This window comes from Anser brachyrhynchus (genome assembly GCF_964034855.1).
Source record: "Anser brachyrhynchus genome assembly, chromosome: 9".
NCBI lineage: Eukaryota > Metazoa > Chordata > Aves > Anseriformes > Anatidae > Anser > Anser brachyrhynchus.
Window position 1 is genome coordinate 6,014,387 of NC_137703.1, and position 24,074 is coordinate 6,038,460.

The following is a 24,074-nucleotide window of genomic DNA, read 5'->3' on the forward strand; positions in this document are numbered from 1 at the left end:
GCTGCCTGTGATTCTGATCGAAGCTTGGCTGAAGCCAGAAGCTTTTCAAAACCCCACAAAGAGCCTATTTGCCTTGCTGGCAAAATATTAATCTTAGAGTTTTGTTTCTGGATAACAGGTTTCAGTGCCTGAAACCTGCAACGGGCGATTTCTGATTTACATAGAAGACAAATCGGGCCCCCAAGAAATCTTCTTTTTCTAACTCTGCCTGCCATTCCAGAAGGAAATTGGACTTTATGACACAGCAGACCTAGCAACGGCATTGTTGTTTAATATTATGGGTTGCATGAGTCTAAAGAGAAAACACTATATATCATGTGTGAATGTGTCATCTTTGAATCCTGATACTAACATGGGAAATAAAAGCAGTTGCTAGATCACTGAAGTAAGGTGAAAAAGACAAATCACCTCAAGGTGCCCCAGGATCCCAGCACTAGAATATTTGTTTTCTTTATTCTAATGTCTTCATTTATTCTTTTCCTGGTATTCAGTAAGGGTCCCTTCACACCTAAAGGAGGAGGAAAATAACCCCACACTGTTAAAACAATAGGCACAAAGAACAGGAATATCTTCTCAAAGATATGTAGTGTGTCTGACGCATATCGTTATTTTTATTTAGCATCTTTAAAATAATGTTTCAACAGTTATTTAAGGCTCCCTGTAAGCTTGCTCAAGATGTTATCTCTTGATAATGTCTGCTTTGATTATTTAAACAAACAAACAAAAAGCAAAACCTCAAAATAGCTTTTAAAATAATTCAAATAAGCTCTTTCATTTTCCTCACTAGTAGATAACTGTTTTCCTTGAAAATTTAACCCCTTAATATTTCAGTCATACTGTTACTATAAACTGATCCTTGATTCCTTTCAAAGAAAGCACACAATGTCTTTGGAACTGTACCTGCTTCTACCAGAGTCATTGCATGATTTCTCTGAGAGATGAGTATAGACTATTCAAAGAAGGTGAAATAGACAAAGGAAAGGAAAAATGGAAATAGAAGTTCAAATGCAAGCACTTGAACAAATTGTTGGGCATTGTTTTTTAAGATAAACGTGTCCCTTACTTTCCCATGATGTCAGGAGGTTTTCAGCTGTCCAGCACCATTGAAAATCAAGCCATTTTAATCAAGTTTGAAGTCTAAAGCTGCACTTCATTTCATATGCTAGTCAATAATTTATTTATATTTCATGCTCATAATTATGTTATTAATGCAACTTCAGTTAGGAAACTTAAGCTAGGATCATACAGCGAATAAGTAACAAAGCCAGGAGGAAAGCATACAGGTCATATCCTCTGCCTTGTAACTCCCAGGCATGTGCATTTTGCTTTTTGTCTAAAGATTGTGCATGAAGGTGTGAATTTGGGAGCTAAGCAAGCTGACAATTTCTCTTCAAAGTCATCCTTGCTGCAACTCATTTTCAGCCTTCTCAGTCTCTGTTGGACAGTTACAAAAGACAGCTTTATTATGCAGCTCTCTTTCCCCTATTTTTGTACAAATCATTTTCTGTTTGTCATGTTTAGGGCACCTTCATTTCCTCCGTCTCACAGAAGCAGAGATGATTACATTAAGTGTGGAAGTCTCTTCTCTTTGTTTTTGGACTGTAAAACATGCAATTATTTGACATTATTCTTCATAAATTTTAGGGTGTTTCTTTCTTTTCTGGTTGAATGTTAAAGAACCCGGCAAGACCCACATGGTAACACAGAGCTACAAGCTGAGGAAGGCTAAACTTGTGTGAGTAAGTGACTTTATGCTGTCCCTGTGAGATGTGTTAGCTACTGGCTGCATTACAGCATCTTCCCTATATAAATCCACAGGAAAAGATGTAGAAGCTGGAAGGGACTGGAAGATATCTTCAATCCTGTTTAATCACCATAAGTAAAAGGAAGATATTAGAAATGCCCCTGAGGCTAATCCTGACAAATCACCCTCATCTGAAGGGTAGAACTGCTATGTGCAGCCAGGTTACATTCAAGCTCCCACCCACAGAAAAACCTGAGCAAATGTGAAGCTGTCAGCCTCACCCCTAGACTTTGAGAACACCATCTAGATGCCCAGTTTAAAGCTCGTAAGGTATTCCGATGCTGCAGTGGTGAGGGTTGTGCAGATAACCAACTGCCTAGAAGGTTCAATCTGCTTCTTGGGATGGGAATGCCAAATTAATGATCGCTTCAGAAATGTATATGACTTTCCAGCTGGAAACTGCATGCTGCAGAAGGCACCATGCTGTCCAGAACAGCTGGTCCCCTGCTCCCTCTTCTCTCTCCGTGGGTTCCCTTTCCCCAGAAAGGCCATTGCTTGAACTGAGCAGTGAATAAGGATTTGTGCACATATGTGAGTTTGGTACAGAGGTACGTGAGGTGTGGGTAGGGGGCTGCTCTTCCCAGAGACCCCTGTAGGTGTAATAGAGGTGCTGCATCCGGCAATCCATTTTTTGGGGTGCTGGCTTGTTCTGCTCCACCCGGTGCCCCACAGCAGGCGGGAGCATCTGCCCTTGCTTTCGCAGCCATTGGAACAGTGATTAAGGATGAGGTTGCAAATTCCAAGGGCACATACATTGCTCCAGAGGATAAATCAAGGCTTTGTTTGACTTAAACAGAAACAAGACCAATATTTTCATGCACTGACCATCTCAGTTTTGGGGGAAGTAACCCAGTTAGTCACACTGATTTGAGGGCTTTAAAAACCCATTGTATTTCAGAGAGGTGCTGTCTTTGGCATTCCTCCAGGCCTTCCAGCTTTCCTTAGTGGCTGTGTTGGATACAGAGCGTAAAACTGTTGCTCCAGTTGTACCAGTTTCCCAGGGGTGGTATTTTGATTTTACTGTAAACATGTCTGTCTGGTACAAGAATTGTGAAGCATCTTTCCTGGGCTCATCTTTTAAACCAATCCCTCATTGTTTTTTTTTTTTCTCTTGTCAAGGAAAAAAGGCATTAAGAAAGTTTAAGGCCCTTTCCCTTCAGTCCTACAATAACACTCAAAATTCAACTGGGCACCCAATTGCTGGGATGTGATTTTGATTTCTTTGCTGAAACATAGTGTATAAAAGTCCTTGACAAAGATGTATTTTCCAGTTGAGGAAGCCCTAAAGAATTTATTCCCAGCCGCTCTGTTCTCTTCCCTCCCTCCCTTTCGCCTCGCTGCACACTGTGCTGCCTCCTCCCCTCCTCGGCTCTGCCTTCTCCGCACCCACGCGTGAGACCTGCCTTGAATCCCATTGAATTCCCTTTGAACTTCCACATTTGTCCACTTGCACATCCCCCAGCACCTTGGGAGGCACAAAGACCAGTTGTAACTCCCAGGAGCTGTGCAGTGCAGGCGTGACCACCCTCATGGGGGCCAGGAGTGCTCTGTCTTTCACTGCCCTGCTGGGATGGAGCCACCGCTTGTCTGGGCTGCTCATGGTGCCCTTTTCTGACTCCCAGTTTCTCAAGAACCAAAAACATCTGCTTCTCAGCGGAGTATTTAAATGATGTGACCGTAAAACGCTGGTAGTTTAGAGAGTTGTGACTTTTTATTTTGTTTCTCCCTTCCTAGTCTAGCTGCAAGGTTGGGAGGGCTCCCAGGAGAGCCTTGGTGGAACCTGGGGCTTGCCCTACTAACCTGGCCCTCTACTGACACAAGTTGTTCCCATGCAACCTTTTAAAAAAAATATAACTTCCCTAGAACAGCCTTGGGAAGCAAGCCTGAGCAATTCTGCTGTAGCTTGTGTTACGGCTTCAGTGTGCGACCCGCTGCTCGCCCTCCGTGCACCCGATATTGATGTTTGCCTAATGAAACGCTGCCCTGGAAAATGTATGGGCGCCCATTAATAGAATAATTAAAGGTCTCGGGAAGGCTCTGGTGAAATGTGTAACAGGTCAGGGAGGAGGAGAGCAGGAGTGAGAGACGGGAGGTGAGCCTGAGCCGGGGGGGGCCCCCCGGGATGGAAGGGGGTGCCCGGGGGCTTCCCCCCTGTTCTTACCCAGGCTATGCCCTGGGAAATTTGGGGGCTGGGGATGGGGGGGGATGCGATGAGAGGGGCAGAGTGTGCCCAAGCCCTGCTCCCCATGGGAGTGGGGGCACAAAAACCCCAAGTACATCCCCAGAGCTCCGTGTGGGGGGGGGGGGGGGACGGGGGGGGGGGGAAATTTCCCACGGCGGCGCCCCGGGGCTGCGGCTGCTCCGGCGGCGGAGCGTCACATCTGACGTGCGGCCCGGGCACACGCACCGGGCACACGCACAAGCCGGGGATCCCCGCGGGGTCGTTCCCCCCCCGAGCCCGGCTGCGTGGGTGTCCGTGTGTCTGTCTGCGTCCGTGCTGGGGGGGCCGTGCGGGCAGCAGCCGGCCGGGGGGAGCCGCTCGCCCGCCGCGGGGGGCGGTCGCTGCTCCCTGGGCTGGCGGATGGATGGCTGGGACGCAGCCCGCCAGCCCCTTGCTGCTCTGCTCCGCTCACACGGCTTTCCTCGGGGTTGTGTTTTTTTTTTTTTTTTTTTTTTACCTTCAAAATCTCCCTGGGAATTTTGTCTTTTGCAGCCTTTTTTTTTTTTTTTTCCCCCTTTCGCTCTCCTGCTTCCTGCCGAGGATACGTTTTGCTTGCCAAGTTTGTAGTGACACCTCTCAGATTCCCCCACTCCCTGTTTTTTTTTTTTTTTTGGATCTATTCCAGTGCCCGTTTGTATGTAGACATACCGTGTTTTTTTTTTTTTTTGCCTCTTTTTCAAGAAAATTGGAATTCTTTGGGAAGCAAATGGATACTGAGGAGGACGATCCTAAAAATCTCCTTTTGAATCTGTAAAAGAGGTGCACGAAGAAATTGCTTAAATTCAGCCATCAATTTAGCTTCATATTAAGCACCTCGAAGTATTTATGATTGCAGAGCAGGTGCAAGCGAGGATTAGTAATAAGGTAAGGGAGCTATTTCCATCTTTGAGGCAGCAGCATTTGCTCAGGGTTATCAGCAGCTTCTCGTTTTTCATAAAATCTGGGCTGATTTAATTGCATTTTCGGTGCTGTTCTCCCGTCCTTCCGAGTCTTTTAGAATACGCCTGCTTGCTTCTCCTCACTAACATCCATCCCCTCTCCCTGCCTGCTCTGTATTTGGGAGTTTCTTTGCCGTGCACATGTTTTGGCTGGTATTTGGTAACTGTTTAAAACCACCAATCCTCTGGTTAAAATGATTCCTTGCCGTGCACTTTCTCCACCCAGCAGGACGCCTGAAAAGCCCCATGGAAAACCGCAACACAAAAGCTTTTTTATTTGCATTTCAAAAGGAGAGAGTAGTAGTTAACCTCCCCTTCCCCCCCCAGGGGGAAAACGGGCCGGGGGTGGGGAGGGGGGGGGGGTAACAATCACGTCCTCCCTCTGCTGAAAGCGAATGGTTTCCCCTCCTTCACCCCCCCCGGGGCTGGTCTGGTGTCTGGGTGCCAGTTTCTGCCCCTCCATGGGGGGGGGGGGGTGCCTGGGGGGCTTTGGGGGGGCTGAGCCCCCCACCTCCGCTCAGTCGCGGACGCTCCCTGGGGCCGTGAGATGCCGGGGAAGGGGGATTCCTGCCGGGGAGGGAGGCAAAGGGAGCCCCGCGGTTCCTTCGGGGATGCTGCAGGCTTCAGCAGCAGCAGCCTTTACTAATTTTTGTTTTATCAGCTCTATTTAGTGATATAAATGGCACGAGCGAGGACATCAATTACCAGCTAACCGCGGCGATAGTCCGTGGTTTATGGGATTTAATGATTTCTCTTGTTTCGAAAAAGCTCTTGTGACGCTAACAATAAAGAACTCCATAAATCATCTAAATGAATTGTGTTCCAGTAAAGGCAATTTTTAGTCTTGTGTTGCGTATCTCCCCGTCCCGGTAATTAATTGCAGTACCAATTGCGAACATATTTGTGGTAATAAAGGTGCCATTACTGAAAAGGGACTTTCTCGATGTGGGGCCCATGTTTACTGAACTCCTACAGTGTGTCCTAGCTGTAGACAACCTCTGTCCTGTCCTCTCAAAATACAGGAAGCGATGGGAGCAGTGTGAAGTGAGCGCGGTGCGTGATCATACCTGTTCGTGGCATGGCACGTACCTCGTCCTCGCCCCAACAGCACTGGAAGCCCTTTTAATGGACTGCTTCAGTGACTTAGGTTGAAAGCAGGAGGTAATCATCACCAAGGCCTTCTGATTATGTTTTGATTAAAAGAAAAGGCTTTTTTTCCTTTTTTTCTTTTTTTTTTTTTCCTGGTAATCGTGCTGATTCTATCATTAGCTTGTCAAATCCTCTTACAAATAAGCAGGAGCAGTGCAGTTCAGTGCTTCAGCAGAGCATAGTAATGTTCCTGCAGTTATGTGAGAAAAGCTCCTCTTTCATACCATCCTTTTCTGTTGCTATTTTTCCCCACCTTCTTCTGTATTCATGATTGTATTTTTGATCCATTATTTACAGTTTGGATATACTGGAAAGGCCGGAATAAAATATTGCTGTTCCTTCAGAACAGAGGGAAACATGCTATGAGGAAAGGGATCAAGTTTGAACGTTTTAGAAAACAGTTAAGCCACAGCGTTTACATTTACCTGAGTTATATTTCTACTGCTTTTAACAGTCTTTAAAATAATCTGTATGTGGTGACAGATGTAATAGACGTTTATATGTATGTATTTCATCCATGTAGTTCGTTATGTGTTCAGGTGAACAGGCTCCACTTAATGCTGCTGACAAATCGTTTACTGCATAAAAACATTAATCAGCAACTGAAGAGGTGCAGGTTCAATTCCCCATCCGATTAATTGGGCTGGTAGCTGCCCAGCATAATACAATTATAGAGATATGCTGGGTCCTTAAAAATTTATCATGTGTCTTTTTTGGAAAATACCCACATGCAAAATCTGGTAAGACTAAGTTCCTTGTGGCTGTTGCATAGACATGTGAGTAAGGTTAATGGAACTCTTAAGAAGATACTTTATGAAATGTATGTAGACTTGAGTGCTGTTTTCTTTGATAGCTTCTCATAAGAGTGAGATTCATGAGATTGAAATATCTCAAAGATGCTGCATTCCATCTTACTGTCCCCACTCAAGCAAAAAGTTCCACAGACTTCATGAATCCATACGTAAAGATGTTTTCAGTGAGAATTTCTGACTGTGCAATCAGATGACTTAGATGTGGTAACTATGACGCTAATATTATTTATGTAAAGTTAATTTGTCAGTGTTCGAAAGTTTACGGTTTATCTCCATTAACTGGAAAGGATCAAAGAGTGTTTCCTGTTGTGTCATGAATGCAGCCACTGCCATTCCCTCTTTGCCAAAGACCAGTTAGTCAGTGAGGACAGATTTGGGTTGGAGCTTTTAAAACTTCTTTCCTCTGAACATATGAAGAATACTTAGAAAACTGAATTGGTGACTCACTAGAAGGCTTGTCTATATACCTTTTTGCTATTCATCTATGTGCATTTGAGCACACTCTGGTTCTTGAATTGACTGGTCATTGAAGAAATTCTCTGTTTATTTGTTTATTTTCCTGTTTGAACTTGTTTATCTCCATGTGCTGTAATAAAGATAATTTCTTAGGCAACAGCAAGTCGCAAGTAAGTGCTCAAGTTCTTTGGTCAACACAGAGATTCCTTACTGGACAGAGAACGTTGCTGAATGAGGTGTATAGCAAATTAAATCTCCAGCCATAATTTCTGTAGAGGTACAATATATTTCCTAATTAGTTCATGTTAAATTAGCTTCAGTAAGTGTTTTTTTTTTGTTTGTTTGTTTTGTTTTGTTTCAGGTAGCAAACTGTATTACAGAACTCTCATATTCTAATCCAGATGATGGGATTCTGTAATTTTGCATTGGAAAGCAATGGACACAGTTTTTCAGGCATCAAAGAAACAAATTTGTTGTGCCCAAGTCTGTAGTTACTAATACCACTGCTTGATCACATTTCAACTTTTACCTTGAAATCTCATTCAGGTTCAGAGTATTGCAGTGCAACATGTGGCCAAGTTCTGTTGCTTTTACACTCATGTAACCTCATCGTGGTCAGCAGGATGAGCTCCGTGAAGCATGCCAAAGTTGTCACCACTCAAAAAGATGTTCATATTTCATAGAATCAGTCAGGTTGGAAAAGACCTCTAAGATCATCAAGTCCAACCGTTAACCCAGCACTGACAAGTCCGCCACTAGACCATGTCCCTGAGCACCACATCTACATGTCTTTTAGAAACTAATGAAAGTTGCTTTCCTAAAGATTTCTGATTTATGAGTGAAACTCTTCCCCAGTTTCTGATGAGAGCTTCCATTCGTCTTTCTCTGTCCCTGATCATGTATTTTTTTTTCTTTTTTCTGTCAAGAGAGGTTGAGAGGAGCATTCAGTTTTTCAATGTTTCTTATGTCTGTTTTCAAGACTTTTTCAAGATTTTTTCCTGTTTCTCAGATAGGTTGGACTGAATTCACCAACCAAGTGTGGTTGTGCAGATGTTCTGCACCAACAGACCACAAGTGCAACCCTGTGTAGGTTATATATTTCCTCATGCACCAAGCTGGCAAACTGTTCACTCACTTCATAGCTTTCCAGTGCTGTAAAGCTTTTACAGTTGGTGACATGTCACCTTGGCTTCGTGTCTTGGTGGTCCGAGCTTTGGGTCTGAACTCTCTGTGGAGCTCCACTGGGAAGAGATCCGTGCATAGTTGCCAGAAATCTACCGTGTATCCAAAAGGTTAAGACTGCTTTTTGTTTTTCCTTTTTTTTTTTTCCATCATAAATAGACTTTAATATTTCATAAGAGACTAGCTTTAGCTAGGGAAATGACCATATATGACCGTATTCTTAGGATATCAGATGTGTGGTTGGTTTCTACAGCTTTCTAGGAAATGGCAATACCTGCACATGATTCTCATGTGTGCTGGAGAAGCTTTTGCAAACTCAGAAAAAAAAATAATGCTTTGAAGCCTTTTTTGTCTTTAAGTATGTATCTACCTCAAGGTGTACTTCCAAAATGAGATTTTGTGGTAGCTTTATCAAGGTGAAGACCTTGGAACTAGTTCTAGACTGTGTCCTTTTTTTTAGCTGGCAGACTAAAAAGCACTATGCTTCTGGAGAGGGACTGTGTTTTAGGGAAGGTTTTCAGACTTTGTATTACACAAGAAGAAAATAGAAAGAACATATTAGCTACATTGTTAATCAGCTTATTGACTTCATATCCAAGGAGAGTGGAGAAACACTGGGAAAGAAAGCATTTATATTTATGCATTTCAGTAAAATAATATAAAAACGACTATAAGATGTTTTCCAGAGCCTTAGTAACAGAACTTCAATTAGCATAAAATTTCCAAGGACAGTGATAAATAAATACCAGATGCGCTTATTTATTTATTTAGGATTTGATCCATTTCCTACTGAGGGGAACTTTATTATTCAGAGGAAGGAAAAGAGGGAGGCTGTATTGTTCCTCTGAAGGACTTTCCACCCTGGTTGCCAGAAAACATAGCACTGGAGTTCTGGATTTAGAGTAGAAATTTTGTTAACGTTTATGTAGTTAGCTAACAACACTTAATATGGTGAAAGTTCACTTTAAGGAAGCCTGAATATAGTTAAAGGTATTTATTTATGACTCCTGCCTTTTCTTTTGTTCAACAGTTATTCAGAATTGGCTCATCTGTTATTTTCAATAAAGCATCACCTCCAGCTAAGATATATTTGACTTTTATATTTGTTGAGAAAAAAACTGAACTGGGTAAAATTGGGACTGGCTCCAATTAGGCATATTTATTGGATAATTAAAATTAAAAGCAGATTAAGTTTTACTGAAAGACATAGCCAGGTAGCAATTTATATCGCAGTAAAATGAAAATTAGATGTTACTGAGTTATAGAAGAAGAGCTGAGTGCTGAGGTTTTATTGCTCATTGTTTGTATTCCAGGTTCAACCAGAGGGTTCAGTCAAAATCATCACCTGCTTATGCAAGGCACTGTATGAATAAATAATACATTTTGTGTCCCAAGGAGTTTCGGCTTCTCTCTACAATGAGTTCTTATCTTGTGATTTACCACAGTTGTGCTGAGTTCATGTGTTCGCGACATGTGAAAGTAACGTAAATTGTGGATGAACTGGAATACAATGTGAAGGCAAAGTGGTCAGAACAATAAATTGTGTTCTCAGTGAATCAACATTTGGAGGCACTTTTTGAAAGAAGATAATCCATTTGAGAACTTCCCTTGTCTTTGATAGACTCTGAGAAAAAAATATACATAGATATATTGACATGCACTCTACTGTATGATAGTGCAAATACATAAAAGAAATGAAGCACGGCCTGATTCTAACTTCAGTATAAATAAGTAAAGATTGAGAATAGAATAGAGATTTTTAGGAAACATAAAATGTAACAATTTCATTGGTCTTCATTCACCTCCACCATTGTCTACTCCTACAAATCTGATGCTTTTGTAGGTTGTTGTGGTCAAAATTGACGCTGACCATCATATTTTAGTATGTTTGCTGGAGTGAATAGGAGCAATATCACTACCCAAACATAAATCTTGTAGCATTTGGAATCTTAATGATGGAGAAAATCTTAAAAGGGTGCCACAGCTTTCCTTTTTGACCATATAACAACATTTTGCATTGCCTAGGTTCTTGTCCCCATTGCTGAGGGAGAGAGACTTTTCTTTGTGCCTTACCAAGTTTGTAGGAAGTGTTCAGTGGCTAATTGACATTGAGGTACAAAGGAAGACGAGACCTGGTGTGATAGTTTGGCCCTTGCTTTTCCCATACTTATTCTTCCCCAGCTGTGGGGCCCGTGATGTGGCAGCTATGCTGTGACAGTTTTTTTCCAGCATACTCATGTCTAAGGTCTTTGCTGCACATCCACACACAAGAAAGAAACACTGGGGCATTTTCAGTCTCATGCCTTTGCTTGGCACTTACATTAAAATATATTCCAGTACTCAATCTATTTTGTTTTCCCATCCATAAATTGAACTACTACATTGAGATGCTGTGAGGATTAATGAATGCTTGGAAAGCTCACTGCAGATAGAAAAAATACAGTACTGCCTCTTCAGCTCATTATGTATAACACTGCATAGTTTAAAAGTTATGAGAATTGCATAAAGGCTCTGGCAGAAGAAGCAAGAAAATATTGAACTTCCTGTTAATGGGGGAGCCACAGGTCTTTCTTCATCTGCCATCCATTCTTTGTTCAGAGACCAGCAGCGCAATGAATGATCCCATTCTCGGGAGCCTTCTCCTTTGCAACAGCCTTTGAAAATGAGGAGAGTTTCACATGGGGAAATCTTGTTGGACCTCTGATGGACACTGTTCAGCTTTTTCAAAATGTCAGTATTTAATTTTTTTCAAGTATGTTTCTTCCAAAATAACAAAGCTTCCTTATGTATATGGGCATGGCCATTCAGAAAGCAGTTAAGTGTTTCTCAAAAAAAAAAAAATAAAAAAAATTACTAAATATAAGCTAAGATGGTATTTGTGAAATCAATCAGCATCTGTGATGGGAATTTAGAATTCATTTACATTAAACATTATAACAAACTATTTAACATTTCATTTTCTCCTTAGAGATAATCATATTTCCCTCAGAATTATAACTTCCTAGGTCAAAATTTATATGCAATATTTTGAACGTATTTAAGAAATAGTTTTGAATAATCAGGGAACTGTAATGAAAATTATGACCGGACTTTAACCATCATAGACATCTGATGAAAACATCCGCGATGCTAAGTATTGCATTTCTTCTCCTTACTCTAATATTTTATGTAGGGTCAGGAAACCTCTCAGAAATTCAGAGAAGGAGTAACTGTGATACTACAGTGACTTAGATTCAAAAAACAGCGTGAAACTTCTAGTGGAACTCAAAACTATGTAAACACCAAGGATACGTAATCTCAACTAAAAAGTTGGGCCTGGCATTAGTGAAGCAAGCCACTTGATGTTCAGTTGATGATATAATTGAACTGCCATTTTGTAATTGCACTGTCATTCTGAAAATATTTGATATTTCAAAAAATGCAAGATGATTCTTAATCAGAGCAGTGGGAAACGTGCAACAAGTCCAACCTTACCTTTGGTTATCTGTGAATAAGATACCATGCGATGATACCATATTGCTTAGCGTGATGCTTTCAGAGCTTTCTATCTAAAGACAAATTCTGTGTTTAACTGTACCAAAGGTAGGAAAAGGAGCTATTTTACAGACTAACAAACGCAGGCCTGCACAATGCTGAGTTGGTGTTATCTAGTACTAAACTGAATCACAGGGAGCAAGATTTGTGTAATCTAGAGAGCCGCTCTGGTGTCAGCGCCAAAGGGAGCCGCCTGCCCAGCTGTGGGCCATGTAACAGCTCAAAGGCTGGAAAGAGCCAACAAAAAGGGACAAAATGGCAGAAAAAAATGGTAAGCTGTTGACTGTCCACAAGCAAAAAATAACATTTTAAAGTTGAAGTTATATTTGGTGTGTTGATTTGTTGGCCATCTGACATTTTTCTTACATTAAATACTCTTAATTAATTAATTACATTCAAGATTCTAATCTAGCTCTTTTTTTCTGGATTGTTGTGTAACAGTGTTTTGCAGTTTACGAAGAAGTATTATAAAGATAAATGTTGCTTCTTAATTAAAACTGTAAATTTGGATCCTCTATTTGCTAGAATCATGTCAATACATTTTGTATTTACATATTGGACCCTTGCATTTGCATTCTTAATTGGCACAATGTGGTATCTGGTAGGAATATATATATAAGGCTAATTCTTCTTTTCCTCAATTACCCAGCTTTGTTTTCCCTAATAATTCCACATTGCATATGGCATAATGTATATTCCCTCAGATTACTCAAAACTGGAACATGTGTGTTGCAACAATTCTGGACTTCATTGGAAAAGTATCATTATTCAGGTATTTTTGTGGAGTTCAATAGGTTGTAAAGTGAAATCAGGGCTGAGCTACTGTATTTTATTTTATTTTATTTTATTTTATTTTATTTTATTTTATTTTATTTTATTTTATTTTATTTTATTTTATTTTATTTTATTTTATTTTATTTTATTTTATTTTATTTTATTTTATTTTATTTTATTTTATTTTATTTTATTTTATTTTATTTTATTTTATTTTATTTTATTTTATTTTATTTTATTTTATTTTATTTTATTTTATTTTATTTTATTTTATTTTATTTTATTTTATTTTATTTATTTTTTTAAAGCAAAGAATAACACTTCCTTCCAGGCCCTGGTGTAAACCATTTGTAATCTACGTGCTAGGACAGACAAAAGACGAAGGAAAGGAAATATTATCCTTTGAACAAAAGATGACTTAAGCATTTGCTTAACTGCTTCTGTGAGTTGTCCAGGGTCACAGAATAGCCTCTGGCAGAGTGAGGAATTGAACCTGAACCTCTGAAGTTCTAGTCCTGCACCTTATTCATAAGATATTCCTTCTTCTCTTAACCTTTCTGCCATAAAACGTGATCTCTGTACACCAAAGATAATGCTGTTAAAACTAGATTTGTGTGTTCTACTACTGCTGTAGTAAAATTCACTTATTTACAGGCATGCACACACAGACGCGCATACACACGCACACAAATCCTTTCCTTAGACAGGGGCTCTGCTGATAAGGCAGTGTAATAGTACTAAAATCAATTCATGAGCTGCAAAGTTATTAAGCTGTAGCAATTGAAGTGTATTCAATCTGTCTGCTTAAGAGATTTCCAAGACAGGTGCCTACCCATGGAAGTGTGTAGAGAATGTCTATGTATACAGCTGCACACACGCGTCTAGAGCCTGTGTGTATATACATATACATATGCACAAGTAGAATACTGAATTGCATATATATAAGTTATACCGCTAGATTTAAATGGAAAAGTGGTTAGTTTCCAAGTTCCTTATTTGAGAGGACATAGAACAAATCAGAAATCAAGAATCAGGAAGTATAACGGTCATAGCCTGAAATGTTCCAGCTCAGTGCTGGATCTCTGTGCTCCCTGGCTGAAACAGGTAAGTAGAGGGGCGGGGGATCAGATAAGAAGTGGTATTTGGGTCGCAGGGACAGACATCTAAGTGTTGTACTGAGATATCAAAGTCTGTAAGGGACCTCTCATAGAAAGGCTTGGCCAGAACAAGCTGACCTGAGGCACCAATTGAATCGCCTGGTTGGTTCCTTTTCTTCCCAGTATCTCCAGGGAAGCTGTGAGTCAGTACAACTTTTCTTGGTCCTGCATAAGGTAATGGTCTTTAGATCAGTCATGGAGGAACCACAGATTTCATTAAATTTGTAGCCTTTTATCAAATTTCAAGAACCAGATTTGTCCCACTGAAACAAGAGTAGGATGTCGTTTTTGACTGTCTGTAGAAAAGTGAATCACAACCTGAAAGCTGCAAAATTTGCAGTTATGACTTTGAAACATATTCCTTCGCTGTTTGCAAGTTCAAATCCTAAAAGGTTGTCAGAAGCAGATGAAACAACCTGAAACATATGTGAGAGACTCCTTAGTGTGTTTTTAATGTGATTGACTTCATCTTTCTGGTCTTTGATTCAGTTTTTATTCTGTCTTTCTTTCAAAGACCAAACAAGAATAAACAATTTGTTATGATTTAACTGTTTGTGTGAAGGACATCTGGATTGGAAGTTCATATAAAAAAGTATTCAGTTTTCTATCAGGTCAAGTACAGTGTTCTCAAAGTACCATTTGAAACTGTCATATATATTGTACTTTCTCAAAAGCTTTTGCAAATATGTTTTCTAAGTGAGGCTATTTATCCAAGAGCCTTCTCTCAGCCAAGCGTTCAGAGAACAGTAGCTGTTGTTTGTATCTTGAAGGAGATTATTTATTACTAAGACAAAATGAGTCTGCACTAACTCACTTCTCTGTGCAGGGTGATATCAAAACCTAGAGTATTATGAAAAAATCAAGGTGGAGTAATGGGGCATCCGAATGGCACTTGAACTCCGATCTGCATAGTTGTAAATGGGCTCACATTGGTGAAAAACTCTATACTGTGGCAAAGTCTGGTTTGTGGGTTGCTTGGGGGAAAATCTCTAAAGATGTTACAGTTTCCTAGGTAGTTCACTTGAATCCGAACAGGACCAGCAATCATCCTTCCGAGCAACAACCAAAAATAGGTAGGGTGATTTAGCTCAAGTGGGGCTTAGTCCAGAGTCCACTGAGATCCATGGAAAATTTCCCAGTGATATTGTTCGTCTGTCTATCACTTTTTAGTAGCTTTGACAATGCTATGGTCATCACTAAATAATGGCATTCTAATGAAAAATATTACATCCGTCTATAGCGTTTCTGTAAAGAATCATTTTCATTGCTTCTCTTCAAAAAGATCTCAAGGAAAATTATATGCTCAGTTTTTCATCTAGAGTTCCACTGAACCTTCTTACCAACAACGCAATAATGTAGCTCAAACATACCATTGTCAAAGGGCAAAGTGCACAGAAAATGGTTAGGCTTTGTAATTATGTCTTGTGACATGAATGAATACAGGCAATCATGTGATAGCTAAAGCATTTAGTTTAAATAAAAGAAACATTCCAGAATTTGCCACATAGGGAGGTCATCAAATCAAACTTTCAGGCTAGATTTTTTTGAAAGGCTGGATGATTTTATGGCCATTAATAATATTTGTAGCACCAGTATGCAAACCAAGATAAGAATAATCAAATCTCATGCTTCAGGGCATAAGCTAATCACCTGCTGGGTTTGGTGTAATTGGTTTAGTGCATTTACTAGGAAAGGAGGTTCACTTTCTCTGAAACTTTGAGTTCTAGCCACGCTCACTGAAAGCATCTTGGATTTAAAAGGCTAGAGTTTCCTGATCCCGTTTGACTGCTCTTTTGTCCATAAAATGATGCATAATGAGGGCCAGTTAACATTAACATTAGAACCTTATTTTTGTATTTCTTGATTTAAAGTTGTGTTAGTATGAGTTGCTCCATTTTATACGGTAGAAACTACACATAAGGCTCTAAGGGTTCCTTGTTGTTTTTGCCATTCTTCAAAAGTGGAAAAGAAACCAAATGATGTAAGAAGAAGTCTTTGTGATAAATTGTTGAATAGTGTTCACACAGACACACACACATTAATTCATATGTTAAATTACAAAATAATCATTTTATCTATCTGTCGTGGTATCTGGATATAGATAATGGATGTGCTACTTAAATAAATAACTGAAAATGTTTACAATGCTTTGCAGGCCCCAGATTAGACAAGTAATAAGTTGTAATAGGTTTTTGATTAACTCCTTGGCAGTATGAGTTGGATTTACCTGATACAAGGTCTGTTTCTGGCAGTGGATTCACCAGAAGCCACCTGCTCAAAAGGATTAATTCTGTAATTGCATCTCTGCTCATTTTAGTGAATGTGTTTTGTTTTCTTAGGCCCAGATTGTGGTGGATTCTGGCATGTGGGTATGAAGCAAGGAAGCGTAAACATTTTTCCCTTCTGGTCCTCTTAACGGAAGCTGACCACGCGTGCAGTCCATGCGTTGTAGTGAACAAAAAGAGCGTTCCAAACACAGTATCTTGTAAAAGAGAGAAGTAAGGAAAGGCCTGTGCTCCTTAGCAAAAAGCAAATACGAAGTAACAGGCAATAAGATGCCCTAAGCAGAGTTCTCCAATATGCCTACTCCCCCCCAGCTGATAGGAATCAATGTCATTGTTTTGAGTAATTTATGTAGAACTCTGTTTTTTACTACTACATTGGATCTGTTTTTTTTCTGGACCATGCAATACAAGTGCATTTACAGAAGATTTTTGAAGCTGGGGAGCAGAATAGTACAGTACTGGGCTGGGATTTTCCACTGCTGTTGCAGGGGAGTGGGGGGCTGGAGCTAATGGGAGATCTGGAACCTCCTTAGCGCCTCAGCTTAGCTCAACCTGCAGTAAATTTATACCTGTCACTGGCTGGAGGTTTGAGCTCAAACAAATACAGGAGTATTGTTAAATGTTCTGCTGAAGGGTTTTATTTTTTTTCCTTCTGTGTACAATTCAAGATGTTGACCCGCACAAGAATAAGCAAGGAAATACTTCTCTTAAGAAAAGAACAACAAAAATAATCAAGTTCATTATCCATGTGAAAGTCCTCAAATGCAGGCTTGGAGGAAACCCTGTAATACTGCTGAAATATATGTGGCAGGGTTTTTCTCCAGCTGATTACTTTTAATAAAACATTTTCATAATTTCCACACACTGGTAATCATTTTATTGCTTTTCTTTATCTATACCTATTACTGTTCATAGCATAGCTGCTCGGTTCTGATAACCTAGTGGAAATGCATTCCAAGAGGAGCTCAAGATTTGAAGAATTTCATAAAATTCTCTGAATTTCCACTTCAAAGTACACTGGCACAGTTTACTAGGGCTGTTATTAAGACATTTGTAGTTTTAATATTTTGATCTGGAAATATGGTTATATCATTTCCTGGTCATTTGTATGTTTCTTTTCTAAAGGAATCTAGGCCTTTCAAAGTTACCAGTCCTTAATTTAGATTTTACAATTAGCTGGCCCATTACTATAGTAGCAAAGTATTGGTCTGTGGGATTACAGAGATCATCACTGGATAAAAAAATCAGCCTTACAAAGACAGACCCAACTGCACAGACAAGATTTTGCTCAGTGTTTCGATATGAGAACCTGTTAACTGGTCACATGTAAATAACCCGTGAAAGGGAAACCAACTTGGCACAGGGATGTGCTTATCTGTAGACATGCTTGGTTCTTATCCAAATGTTGTCTTTAGCCACTAAGCCAATCCTTTAAGGAGGGCCTTTAGTTTGAAAACTGAAGCTTGATTTGTCCCCACTCCAGGTGCAGCTGGCTTCAGTAGTCACCAAATAAGATACCTAAAATGTGAGCAAGTGACAAATACGAGATTCCCTTTGGTCACTACTGATGTATTCAGTTGTGCCCAGGACTTTGTTTTGTGTTGAAATGAATTAATTATGTGAATCTTCAAAAATCAAATAATTTTAAAGTCTAAATCGTAAAAATGTGTTTCTACTTAGATCTACAGCAGGTTGTTAATGATTGTAATGTAGATTTCCTTTTCAGGAAACCTCAGAATGAAATGTTTTCTTGAGCTGCATGTTCTCAGAATATCTTTTTGAAAGGCTTTTGGTCCCTGCTCAGGAGCTCTCTCTTGTGTTAGGGATAATCTTGTTTATTGTGTACATGAAATAAACCCAACTAAACTGCCTAGAGATTCTGCCACAGTCAGCAAAATAACACTTAGGTCCCACTATAAATGGGTCCAGCTCCTTATGGTTTGCAAGTCTGATTTTGAAAGGCTAAATTGTAGATAAATAGAAGTAGTTTTTTTGTATAATTTGGAGAAATCCAAGAATTAAGTATTTATTGTGATCCAAAGGTGAATAGATTGAGATTGCTCGTCTACAGATTTTTTTTTCTTTTTTTATTTTTCTCTTTTTTTATTTGCTTTGACTGAGCAGTAGAAGTTGTTTTGTACTTGCCTATATTTTGGTACCTTGCACATCAAATTTTCATAGTTCATGCCGCCATAGAAAACCTCAAACTGTAAAGAGATAAATCTATGTATGATACTGCCAGGATGAGCGAAATAATTTGTCATTTTTCTTAATTTTGTTCATTTCCACAAGAATTGCTTTTAAGGAAAAGAAACCCTTGTAATTTGTGAATCAAAAACCTACTATTTTCTCTATCTGTATGACTTTACTGACTCTAACGACACTGCATGAATATAAGTAAAAGCGACACTCAGCTGCCATAGTTATTTTAGCAGTACTCTGGTAGTTTTTAGAATATCAGACATAATTGTGTATCTTTATTCTCATGATTTGAGGATTCAAGTTCACATTAGTGAACATCCTTAAAATCTGAAAGTGCTCTGCAGTGGAGCACAGACATTCTTGTGTTCACATTTTTCAGGTGTGGAAACGAAGCTGCAGGGAGGGAAAGTAACCATGGAAAGTGCCTCAGAGACTTCCAGAGTCCCTGAGAACGTATCTACCTACAGGGAAGCATTAAATGTGGCATGAACTTGCCTTGCTTCATGTTGTGTACTGGGAGGCTGTTAAGTCACTGGCATTGCAGTGGTGTGAAGTTGTTTGAACTGGGAGGAGAATTAGCCTTGACTCTGTATACTAGAGCATGTCGTATTGCTATCAAAATCTGATAAGGCCTAGAACATTATGTTGTCTTTGTCTTTTTGATAAAAGTGATTCTGAAAAAAAAAACTACATTTAAGTTTTTAACTTTTTCAGGAAAACCTTGCATTCACACAGAGGACCTTTATAAAGCACAAGAGGTTGAAATCTGCTAGAGTAATTTGCTTGAAAGCAGAATATGGATATTCTCTCCTCCTTGAAAAATATTCTTTAGGGTACTCCCAAAGAGATAGTGATTTGTGTAAGATTCCTATGACCATACTGCTAATAATTTAAGTCTCTGAAACATTTATTAAAAATCTTCTATTGATCAAATATATATATATATATATATATATATAAAATCAGTTATGAACCAAGTGCCACATCTTCATATAAAATTGCAATGGGGCAAGATCCTGCAGGGCATCAAGTATCCTCAATCCTTGCATTTTCAGTAAACTTAAAAATTTTTACTATTTTCCAGAAGACTGTGGTTAGATTTGCAAGATGTCTTCTTTAGGTGTCTATAGGACTCATTGCTTATAAATATTTAAGGACTGCTTAAGTGTAAGCATGTGCTTCAGTACAAAGCTTTCAATACATGATTAGTCCCCTCAAGTTGTAATCCCAGTTAGCTGTGTGCTGCATAAGATCTAAATATTGAGCGACTAAACTCAATCTGATTCTAATGTTAAATAGCTACATTAGTTCTTCGAGGAGGAATCTGTTCTTTGTTTCTCCCAGGTCTTGCACGTTTTCCTGGCTCTTTTCTTTTGTGCATAAACACTGTGTATGAGCATCTGATTCTCTGGGTGCACATGTATAATTTAATTTTTACAAGAAGTCTCACTCCTGGCTCAAAGTTAAATGTATGCATGTATGCAGGATCAAAGCCTTAGATTACAATCAGAAAGTTTAAGTAGTAGGTGGGCTCTGCAATGGGTTTTAATATACCCCTTTTTTGACCTCACATTTATTTTGATGCATTTTACACTTAAAATGTATTTTACATTTTAAGCTGGCTTGCACTGGAAATATCAAATTTCTGCAGTATTGCAGACTGGCTATACTATAGGAATAGCAAAGAATCTGCTTAGGCACCTATGTGTTATAACAATATTTAACTCCAGAAAACAACTAGAAATTGGAATAAAAAATGGTGATATATAAATATCTTAACTAAATATCTCAACATCCCACATACATACACTACATAAATTCAGAGTTACTTTGTTGATTCCTGAATGAAAGTAGGCCTCTAGCTCTTTTCACACTCCTGTATGGAACAAGCACATAACAGGATTATCCAGGTTACTATGCCTCCCAAAACAGTTGGTGAACTTGAATGCTGGTTGCACTGGACTTTTTAATCCTAGATTAAGTGGTAATACGTATTAACAACATTGTTGGGTCCAAGAAAAAGTCTTCCAATAAGCAAAATATGTAAGTATGCTTTTTCAACTTGAGTTTTCATATTCAGAATTCAGTTTTTTAATGTTCTGTTATACCTAAATGTCAAAACTGGCAAAGAATTCTCTGCCTATTTGTGCCACACCTGGGAATGAGTTTCGTGCAACACTACTGGATTCAATCTGTGCGCCATGGTTCCTGCATTATTATTTGTTTCTTTGCCTTAAACAACAGGTAGAGTCGGAGCACATTGCTATGAACCCTTTTCTCTGAACTAAAAAAGGAATAGGATCTGTTCTTATGTTTTTCACCAGATTTTTCTTGCTTGTTGTGCCACTCTGCTTTTGCAACACACCCTTTCTTGTTTCCTTCCTTCTTTCCTTGAAGCGTCATATTTCTTCAATTACTCAGTAGGCCTTCCTAACTGTTAAATCTTACTCTAAATTGGAAACTGCCTGCCGTGTTTAATCCAGTTCCATTAAAACACTAAAATCTCTCTTCTGTTGTCAGACATCTTCCACTGCATGATTATCGCAGTCAAATAATGAGGGTCTTTTTCCTCCAAGGTTTGCTGTGAAAGTATCTATCCCATCACAGGAAGCTGGGCCTCTTGGAGTGATTCTGCAAGCCAATTCAGTTGATCCACTGACTATTCCTCTGCTTCAAAGTGACTTTACTAGACTGATAATTTTGTGCTGGTAACATGTACAGATATGGAATTTGTCCCTACAGAGGTGTGATTTTAATCTATCATCAAGAAGATATTTGCAGCCAGCTTTTGTGCAGTAGATTATTGATAGTGTCTCTTCCTTTATGCTTAGCATGCCAAGTGAGTGAGGTGAGCTCTGAAGAATTTCAATGGACTGGCTTAGACCTCCCTGAATTGGCAAATAAACTGCACAGTGGGTTGTATTCTCATATATTTTGCAAATGTTAGACAGAAAAATAAATCACCACAGATACTGAGACATATATAAATTTCAATCTGAAACATGGACCCACTTGCAGAACTAAAATAAAGAGCTGTCCTTTGCGTTTGAAGATGGCAAGCTGCTGCAATCTAGTATGAGCTGAGGTTGTCTGACATCAGTTTCATTATGGCTACTTGCAGGCTTCTCATATTTGGATAGTATGATTGAAGCTTTAGCACAGCATACTCTGTGCAAATGACAGCACCCTGGGCAGAACATGACAGATTTTAGAAAACAGATTAAAGGAAAGTTGAAATGCCTTCGTGATCTTTTTGGTGATTACTATTACTATTATTATTAGTTTTGCATGTGGTCTCATACTCTTGCAACATGTACGGAAATGTGTTGGTGTAACAAAACTTCTAGCATAGAAATGAAAAGGAAGAAAATAAGTGTAGAGGATCTTTTGTAACACAGAAATTGCTGAACGACCTGATGTTGGTGATGCTCTAATTGCTTTGTACTTTGCCTTATCAGTGGTGTTGAATAGAGATACAAAATGTGATTCAGCGTAAGCAGCATTAGTTTTAGAAGCTGAAGGAAAAAAACAAAAACACAACAACTATTCTGTGTGCTTGGCTCAGAAACCTAGAATTCCCAATGAATGCCATGGTTGCTGTGCTTTTGCTTTTTAGTTTGCATGTGGAGCAAAAGAAATCCATTTAAACACAAGAAACTCCTTGGTTACAGAGTTTATACCTCTGTTTGGGTGGTAAAATTGCTTAAAATTTCAGGTGGAACATGGTGAAAAACTTACAACAGGGACTGACTGCAAGGAGACCATGCATGTCTTCTGGCATTGCAGTATTCTTCTTACTCATTCGCTAAAAAGAGCTCAGCCTCTGGCATGGTGTTTGTTGGAGACACACTGCATGGATGCACGAGAGGAAGATGAATTGAGGTTAGTGTATGTATTGTATTCTCTTTCATTGGAAGCTTTTGTTCTGTAGGAGCATTCTGATTATAATAGTTTTGCCATCCAGGAGCTGAAAACCCATGAGAAACCTTTAGTTCCTTTAATCATTTAATCATTAGAGGGTTGCAGAAAAACAAAGGCGAGAGCAGAAACAGAAAAGTAAGCAATAAGAAGGTGATGCAGTTGCCCATACTGTGATGTCCAAGACATCCAAGCCTGTAAAGAGCCACATACCGCTGGAGCTGCAGGCTGGCTGGGCTGGCCCACAGCATCTGGCATGGCACTACACACCTCTGCCTGTGCAACGGAGTCCTCTTCCCATCACTTCTCCTATTGCCAGTAAAAAGTGTTAATACTGGTGTACTGTTCAAATTTGGTAATGATTTCCTTAAGGATACCTTTGTTTAAGGATATCTGGAGAGAATGTGTCTGGCAATCTAGATTAGAACCTATTTTAGCTAGCTGTAGCCCCAGATAGATGTAAAATAATTTTGTATATAAAAATATATTTTTTAATTTTTATTCTACAAAACAATTTTGAAAAATCATTTGCACTAGTGCTGGAAGGTACTGTAAGAACTAAGGTTCAGGTGCAGATCCAACAAAAATTTTATCCCCTAGCTGTTTATAATCAAGAGACAGGCTGGAATTTCATATTGTTACTCAAAAAAGCAATGATCACTTAACAGAGTCAGGACTGCAAACAAAGAAGCCATCCACTTATAAGTTGTGGTTCAAACACAGATATCACTTAAGTGGAAAATGGTCAGACATAAGCAAGTTCATTTCCCCATATCCCTAAGCAGTTATTAACGGTAGCACTATCATTCATTATTTACCTTTTCTGTATTTAATCTGTGACCTAGAGTTAAAGTGCTTTTTAATCAGGAAGCAGTTTTTTGAGCCATCTAATCCCAGCTGGTATTTCTGAATCTATTTATACTCAAATATTTAGTTCATAATTTTTACGCTTTAACAGCACAGTTCTACAACCGTTTTATAATTACTAGTGGTCAGTTAAAGCAGATTAGGATTCAAACTGAAAAAATATTAAAATAATTTCTTAGTACAAAGATTAGATAAATTTTACCATTTCAGTTGATGCCTAATTCATCTCACTGTCTGATGATATTCATTTTGGGAACTTTCATTTTGGGAACTGCAGAAAAAGGAAACTTCAGCAGGTGCAATTCTTAAAGATATTAATAAGTACGGTAGACATTTCTATCAAGGTGGAATATACTCTCGATAGCTCTGCTTTTGTGATTTTCCTTAACTGGAACACATTGTTTTTGCTAGTCCTGTGAAGAAGTTTGCAGTATGATGGATAACAGATCATGAATAATTAGACAATGCTAGGCTGTAAATCCCAAGTGAAACAATGCATCTCACAGATTAGTTGTTTCTTCTGCAAAGGGCAGTATACAATGATGGAGTAGAGCCATTCATTTTAGATACATTCCATTTGCAAGTAATCTTTCATGTGAAAGAAAAACAAGATGTATGATGGTTTACGTGTCAATTAAAGCATGTTTGGAATGAAAGAGCATTTTCAGAAGCCTGAAAACAAAGTTTTTCAGATGAAGAATTAGCTCTTGGCTAGAGACTAATACCTGTGCAAGAATCAACAGTGGCCTCATTATGAACCTACCCCTACCTTGGA

General features: G+C 39.1%; 1 protein-coding gene across 2 annotated transcripts in view; it reads left to right on the forward strand.

Annotated features, from left to right (window-relative positions):
- The first annotated feature begins 4,099 nt into the window (after nt 1-4,099).
- Nucleotides 4,100-24,074, forward strand: part of NLGN1 (neuroligin 1) — a 375,670-nt gene continuing 355,695 nt past the window's right edge. The window contains exon 1 of one of the 2 annotated variants that reach the window (XM_080604251.1): nt 4,100-4,889. The gene's annotated coding sequence lies outside the window, so the exon portion shown is untranslated. The remainder of the gene's footprint in view (nt 4,890-24,074) is intronic. The other variant, XM_080604254.1, reaches the window with a different exon arrangement.